Below are 7,657 nucleotides of genomic sequence, written 5' to 3' on the forward strand. Positions count from 1 at the left end.
AGCTACGGCCATCCGGAGGCGACAGAGCTGTTGGCCGTGATATTATATATACAATTATAATATAGTATATAATATATTATATACTATATTGTAATTGTATATTATATACTATTATATATAGAGCTCCGGGAGTCGCAAACTGCAACAATCACTTTCTCCTCCATTCCGCGGTTCACCCGGACTGCACTGCACTGAGTTTGACGGCTGAACGCGGATTGGCTGTTACGTTACACATGTCACTCAGTTATCACGCTGTTGAACGCTGATTGGCTGTCATCACGACAAAAACTTGTCATCGGTTTTCTCCCGCGAAAAACTCGCCCGTATACGCGTCTCTACGTTCACTTTGTATGGGATCTTGTCGCCCCGTCGCGTTTGGTGTGAACGCACAATGCGATTCTTCCTCGGCGGCGACATATTTGCTGCGTTCTGAACCAAATCAAAGCAGCGTGTGTGTGACGTCACGACGCATTTGCCGCGACCGGAACCGATAAGCGGAATCGTTAAGCAGGCTTGCTAACGATTCCAAGGAATCGGTTGACTCGGAACCGGTTCTGAACAAGAACCGGTTCTCGATTCCCATCCCTACCGCTGTCGTTACGACTTTACAATTGAGGCCTAGCGTGTTAGCATTGTACCCCGCTGTAGCAGATGGGCGAATGGATGTTTAGGATAATATGTTTCAAATATGTATGATATAACCACTTACATTCACACCTGACCACTCTGACCCTGGTTCCATTAAATGGTGTGAACTCGACTGGACGGTTGATGACAGGATTCTGATGGGTTGCCAGATTATACGTGTATGTGTTTCCGTAGTGTTGTGGTTATCACGTTCGACTCACACGCGAAAGGTCCCCGGTTCGAAACCGGGCTGAAACAGCATTACTGTTTTGAGGCATACAAAGTTAATGTTTAAATTCTCCTGCTTTACTATCAAGTAGCTATTCGTGAAGAGTCTTTCTTGAACAGAACCATCAGCAGTGTCTACTTGGCACCACGCCACCTCTTGAACCGATAGCCTCGTCATATTATTAAGTATTTAAACCAACGCGGAAAACCTGTTCTTGCGGGTGCTTCTGATCGCAATATTTTCTAGGGTTTTTGTCATTCTCACAGGTTTCTGTAGTGTAGTGGTTATCACGTTCACCTTACACGCGTAAGGTCCCCGGTTCGAGACCGGGCGGAAACAAGGTGAAAGTTTTTGTATTTAGTGCTCGCAGTTGAGAGCATAGACTGTATGAAAGTTAAACTCTAACTCTAGTTGTGAGAAGTTCTTAGGAGTGTCTTGGTGTCAACCTCCTTTCCTGTTTTGCCTAGCGTTACTGAGTCTTCTACGTGCACCTCTCCAGCATGGACTTCTGGGGTAACCGTCTCATCCTGGATCGTCTAGCGTGCAATGGACGGTTCGTAGTCCATTAGCATGTCGTGGCGGGCTTTGGCCGCTGTCGTTACGACTTTACAATTGAGGCCTAGCGTGCTAGCATTGTTCCCCGCGGTAGCAGATGGGCGAATGGATGTTTAGGATAATATGTTTCAAATATGTATGATATAACCACTTACATTCACACCTGACCACTCTGACCCTGGTTCCATTAAATGTTGTGAACTCGACTGGACGGTTGATGACGGGATTCTGATGGGTTGCCAGATTTTCCGTGTATGTATTTTCGTAGTGTAGTGGTTATCACGTTCGCCTCACACGCGAAAGGTCCCCGGTTCGAAACCGGGCGGAAACAGCAATACTGTTTTGAGATCAACAAAGTTAATGTTTAAATTCTCCTGCTTTACTATCAAGCAGCTATTCGTGATGAGTCTATCTGGAACAGAGCCTTCAGCAGCGTCTACTTGGCACCACGCCACCTCTTCAACCGATAGCCTCGTCATATTATTAAGTGTTTAAACCTGCGCTGAAAACCTGTTCATGTGGGAGCTTCTGCTGACAAAATTTTCTAGGGTTATGCTCAAGCTAACAGGTTTCCGTTGTGTAGTGATTATCACGTTCGCCTAACACGCGAAAGGTCTCCGGTTTGAAACCGGGCAGAAACAGTTTCATTGTTTTGAGACATACAAAGTTAATGTTTAAATTCTCCTGCTTTACTATCAAGCAGCTATTCGGGAAAAGTCTATCAGGAACAGAAACTTCAGCAGCGTCTACTTGGCACCACGCCACCTCTTCAACCGATAGCCTCGTCATATTATTAAGTGTTTAAACCTGCGCTGAAAACCTGTTCATGCGGGAGCTTCTGCTGACAAAATTTTCTAGGGTTATACTCAAGCTAACAGGTTTCCGTTGTGTAGTGATTATCACGTTCGCCTAACACGCGATAGGTCCCCAGTTTGAAACCGGGCAGAAACAGTTTCATCGTTTTGAGACATACAAAGTTAATGTTTACATTCTCCTGCTTTACTATCAAGCAGCTATTCGGGAAAAGGCTATCTTGAACAGAAACTTCAGCAGCGTCTACTTGGCACCACGCCACCTCTTCAACCGATAGCAGCGTCATATTATTAAGTGTTTAAACCTGCGCTGAAAACCTGTTCATGCGGGAGCTTCTGCTGGCAAAATGTTCTAGGGTTTTGCTCAATCGATATGGTTTCCGTAGTGTAGTGGTTATCACGTTCGCCCAACACGCGAAAGGTCCTCGGTTCGAAACCGGGCGGAAACAGCAATACTGTATTGAGATCAACAAAGTTAATGTTTAAATTCTCCTGCTTTACTATCAAGCAGATATTCGTGATGAGTCTATCTGGAACAGAGCCTTCAGCAGCGTCTACTTGGCACCACGCCACCTCTTCAACCGATAGCCTCGTCATATTATTAAGTATTTAAACCAACGTGGAAAACCTGTTCATGCGGGTGCTTCTGATAACAATATTTTCTAGTTTTTTTTTCTTTCGCACAGGTTTCCGTAGTGTAGTGGTTATCACGTTCGCCTTACACGCGAAAGGTCCCCGGTTCAAGACCGGGCGGAAACAGCATTAATTACAAATTTAATGTTTAAATTCTCCTGCTTTGCTATCAAGCAGCTATTCGGGAAAAGTCTGTCTGGAACAGGACCTTCAGCAGTGACTAATTGGCACCACACCACCTCTTCAACCGACAGCCTCGTCTTATTATTAAATGTTTAAACCTGCGCTGAAAACCTGTTCATGTGGGAGCTTCTGCTGACAAAATTTTCTAGGGTTATGCTCAAGCTAATAGGTTTCCGTTGTGTAGTGATTATCACGTTCGCCTAACACGCGATAGGTCCCCGGTTCGAAACCGGGCAGAAACAGTTTCATCGTTTTGAGATATACAAAGTTAATGTTTAAATTCTCCTGCTTTACTATCAAGCAGCTGTTCGGGAAAAGGCTACCTGGAACAGAAACTTCAGCAGCGTCTACTTGGCACCACGCCAACTCTTCAACCGATAGCCGCGTCATATTATTAAGTGTTTAAACCTGTGCTGAAAACCTGTTCATGCGGGAGCTTCTGCTGACAAAATTTTCTAGGGTTTTCCGTAGTGTAGTGATTATCACGTTCGCCTAACACGTGAAAGGTCTCCGGTTTGAAACCGGGCAGAAACAGTTTTATTGCTTTGAGATATACAAAGTTAATGTTTAAATTCTCCTGCTTTACTATCAAGCAGCTATTCGGGAAAAGTCTATCTGGAACAGAAACTTCAGCAGCGTCTACTTGGCACCACGCCACCTCTTCAACCGATAGCCGCGTCATATTATTAAGTGTTTAAACCTGCGCTGAAAACCTGTTCATGCGGGAGCTTCTGCTGACAAAATTTTCTAGGGTTATACTCAAGCTAACAGGTTTCCGTTGTGTAGTGATTATCACGTTCGCCTAACACGCGATAGGTCCCCAGTTTGAAACCGGGCAGAAACAGTTTCATCGTTTTGAGACATACAAAGTTAATGTTTACATTCTCCTGCTTTACTATCAAGCAGCTATTCGGGAAAAGGCTATCTTGAACAGAAACTTCAGCAGCGTCTACTTGGCACCACGCCACCTCTTCAACCGATAGCAGCGTCATATTATTAAGTGTTTAAACCTGCGCTGAAAACCTGTTCATGCGGGAGCTTCTGCTGGCAAAATGTTCTAGGGTTTTGCTCAATCGATATGGTTTCCGTAGTGTAGTGGTTATCACGTTCGCCCAACACGCGAAAGGTCCTCGGTTCGAAACCGGGCGGAAACAGCAATACTGTATTGAGATCAACAAAGTTAATGTTTAAATTCTCCTGCTTTACTATCAAGCAGATATTCGTGATGAGTCTATCTGGAACAGAGCCTTCAGCAGCGTCTACTTGGTACCACGCCACCTCTTCAACCGATAGCCTCGTCATATTATTAAGTGTTTAAACCAACGTGGAAAACCTGTTCATGCGGGTGCTTCTGATAACAATATTTTCTAGTTTTTTTTTCTTTCGCACAGGTTTCCGTAGTGTAGTGGTTATCACGTTCGCCTAACACGCGATAGGTCCCCGGTTCGAAACCGGGCAGAAACAGTTTCATCGTTTTGAGATATACAAAGTTAATGTTTAAATTCTCCTGCTTTACTATCAAGCAGCTGTTCGGGAAAAGGCTATCTGGAACAGAAACTTCAGCAGCGTCTACTTGGCACCACGCCAACTCTTCAACCGATAGCCGCGTCATATTATTAAGTGTTTAAACCTGTGCTGAAAACCTGTTCATGCGGGAGCTTCTGCTGACAAAATTTTCTAGGGTTTTCCGTAGTGTAGTGATTATCACGTTCGCCTAACACGTGAAAGGTCTCCGGTTTGAAACCGGGCAGAAACAGTTTTATTGCTTTGAGATATACAAAGTTAATGTTTAAATTCTCCTGCTTTACTATCAAGCAGCTATTCGGGAAAAGTCTATCTGGAACAGAAACTTCAGCAGCGTCTACTTGGCACCACGCCACCTCTTCAACCGATAGCCGCGTCATATTATTAAGTGTTTAAACCTGCGCTGAAAACCTGTTCATGCGGGAGCTTCTGCTGACAAAATTTTCTAGGGTTTTGAGCATTCTATATGGTTTCCGTAGTGTAGTGGTTATCAAGTTTGCCTCACACGCGAAAGGTCCCCGGTTCGAAACCGGGCTGAAACATCAAAACTGTTTTGAGATCAATAAAGTTAATGTTTAAATTCTCCTGCTTTACTATCAAGCAGCTTTTCGTGATGAGTCTATCTGGAACAGAGCCTTCAGCAGCGTCTACTTGGCACCACGCCACCTCTTCAACCGATAGCCACGTCATATTATTAAGTGTTTAAACCTGCGCTGAAAACCTGTTCATGTGGGAGCTTCTGCTGACAAAATTTTCTAGGGTTATGCTCAAGCTAACAGGTTTCCGTTGTGTAGTGATTATCACGTTCGCCTAACACGCGAAAGGTCTCCGGTTTGAAACCGGGCAGAAAAAGTTTCATTGTTTTGAGATATACAAAGTTAATGTTTAAATTCTCCTGCTTTACTATCAAGCAGCTATTCGGGAAAAGTCTATCTGGAACAGAAACTTCAGCAGCGTCTACTTGGCACCACGCCACCTCTTCAACCGATAGCCTCGTCATATTATTAAGTATTTAAACCAACGTGGAAAACCTGTTCATGCGGGTGCTTCTGATAACAAAATTTTCTAGTTTTTTTTTATTTCGCACAGGTTTCCGTAGTGTAGTGGTTATCACGTTCGCCTTACACGCGAAAGGTCCCCGGTTCAAGACCGGGCGGAAACAGCATTAATTACAAATTTAATGTTTAAATTCTCCTGCTTTGCTATCAAGCAGCTATTCGGGAAAAGTCTGTCTGGAACAGGACCTTCAGCAGTGACTACTTGGCACCACACCACCTCTTCAACCGACAGCCTCGTCTTATTATTAAGTGTTTAAACCTGCGCTGAAAACCTGTTCATGTGGGAGCTTCTGCTGACAAAATTTTCTAGGGTTATGCTCAAGCTAATAGGTTTCCGTTGTGTAGTGATTATCACGTTCGCCCAACACGCGATAGGTCCCCGGTTCGAAACCGGGCAGAAACAGTGTCATCGTTTTGAGATATACAAAGTTAATGTTTAAATTCTCCTGCTTTACTATCAAGCAGCTGTTCGGGAAAAGGCTATCTGGAACAGAAACTTCAGCAGCGTCTACTTGGCACCACGCCAACTCTTCAACCGATTGCCGCGTCATATTATTAAGTGTTTAAACCTGTGCTGAAAACCTGTTCATGCGGGAGCTTCTGCTGACAAAATTTTCTAGGGTTTTCCGTAGTGTAGTGATTATCACGTTCGCCTAACACGCGAAAGGTCTCCGGTTTGAAACCGGGCAGAAACAGTTTCATTGCTTTGAGATATACAAAGTTAATGTTTAAATTCTCCTGCTTTACTATCAAGCAGCTATTCGGGAAAAGTCTATCTGGAACAGAAACTTCAGCAGCGTCTACTTGGCACCACGCCACCTCTTCAACCGATAGCCGCGTCATATTATTAAGTGTTTAAACCTGCGCTGAAAACCTGTTCATGCGGGAGCTTCTGCTGACAAAATTTTCTAGGGTTTTGAGCAATCTACATGGTTTCCGTAGTGTAGTGGTTATCACGTTCGCCTCACACGCGAAAGGTCCCCGGTTCGAAACCGGGCGGAAACATCAATACTGTTTTGAGATCAATAAAGTTAATGTTTAAATTGTCCTGCTTTACTATCAAGCAGCTATTCGTGATGAGTCTATCTGGAACAGAGCCTTCAGCAGCGTCTACTTGGCACCACGCCACCTCTTCAACCGATAGCCACGTCATATTATTAAGTGTTTAAACCTGCGCTGAAAACCTGTTCATGTGGGAGCTTCTGCTGACAAAAATTTCTAGGGTTATGCTCAAGCTAACAGGTTTCCGTTGTGTAGTGATTATCACGTTCGCCTAACACGCGAAAGGTCTCCGGTTTGAAACCGGGCAGAAAAAGTTTCATTGTTTTGAGATATACAAAGTTAATGTTTAAATTCTCCTGCTTTACTATCAAGCAGCTATTCGGGAAAAGTCTATCTGGAACAGAAACTTCAGCAGCGTCTACTTGGCACCACGCCACCTCTTCAACCGATAGCCTCGTCATATTATTAAGTATTTAAACCAACGTGGAAAACCTGTTCATGCGGGTGCTTCTGATAACAATATTTTCTAGTTTTTTTTTCTTTCGCACAGGTTTCCGTAGTGTAGTGGTTATCACGTTCGCCTTACACGCGAAAGGTCCCCGGTTCAAGACCGGGCGGAAACAGCATTAATTACAAATTTAATGTTTAAATTCTCCTGCTTTGCTATCAAGCAGCTATTCGGGAAAAGTCTGTCTGGAACAGGACCTTCAGCAGTGACTACTTGGCACCACACCACCTCTTCAACCGACAGCCTCGTCTTATTATTAAGTGTTTAAACCTGCGCTGAAAACCTGTTCATGTGGGAGCTTCTGCTGACAAAATGTTCTAGGGTTATGCTCAAGCTATTAGGTTTCCGTTGTGTAGTGATTATCACGTTCGCCTAACACGCGAAAGGTCTCCGGTTTGAAACCGGGCAGAAAAAGTTTCATCGTTTTGAGATATACAAAGTTAATGTTTAAATTCTCCTGCTTTACTATCAAGCAGCTATTCGGGAAAAGTCTATCTGGAACAGAAACTTCAGCAGCGTCTACTTG

At 44.0% G+C, this 7,657-nt stretch overlaps 7 non-coding genes across 7 annotated transcripts; all 7 read left to right on the plus strand.

The window, feature by feature from the left end:
- Positions 1-1,669: 1,669 nt before the first annotated feature.
- trnav-cac (transfer RNA valine (anticodon CAC)) lies at positions 1,670-1,742 on the plus strand. Its single transcript has one exon. It is a non-coding gene; the product is annotated as a tRNA-Val (tRNA).
- An 857-nt stretch (positions 1,743-2,599) lies between these two features.
- On the plus strand, positions 2,600-2,672 carry trnav-aac (transfer RNA valine (anticodon AAC)). Its single transcript has one exon. It is a non-coding gene; the product is annotated as a tRNA-Val (tRNA).
- A 237-nt stretch (positions 2,673-2,909) lies between these two features.
- On the plus strand, positions 2,910-2,982 carry trnav-uac (transfer RNA valine (anticodon UAC)). Its single transcript has one exon. It is a non-coding gene; the product is annotated as a tRNA-Val (tRNA).
- A 1,138-nt stretch (positions 2,983-4,120) lies between these two features.
- On the plus strand, positions 4,121-4,193 carry trnav-aac (transfer RNA valine (anticodon AAC)). Its single transcript has one exon. It is a non-coding gene; the product is annotated as a tRNA-Val (tRNA).
- A 1,459-nt stretch (positions 4,194-5,652) lies between these two features.
- Positions 5,653-5,725, plus strand: trnav-uac (transfer RNA valine (anticodon UAC)). Its single transcript has one exon. It is a non-coding gene; the product is annotated as a tRNA-Val (tRNA).
- An 828-nt stretch (positions 5,726-6,553) lies between these two features.
- Positions 6,554-6,626, plus strand: trnav-cac (transfer RNA valine (anticodon CAC)). Its single transcript has one exon. It is a non-coding gene; the product is annotated as a tRNA-Val (tRNA).
- Positions 6,627-7,173: 547 nt separating this feature from the next.
- On the plus strand, positions 7,174-7,246 carry trnav-uac (transfer RNA valine (anticodon UAC)). The gene has a single exon. It is a non-coding gene; the product is annotated as a tRNA-Val (tRNA).
- Positions 7,247-7,657: the final 411 nt, after the last annotated feature.

This window comes from Gadus chalcogrammus, chromosome 5 (assembly GCF_026213295.1).
Source record: "Gadus chalcogrammus isolate NIFS_2021 chromosome 5, NIFS_Gcha_1.0, whole genome shotgun sequence".
In the NCBI taxonomy this organism is placed as follows: domain Eukaryota; kingdom Metazoa; phylum Chordata; class Actinopteri; order Gadiformes; family Gadidae; genus Gadus; species Gadus chalcogrammus.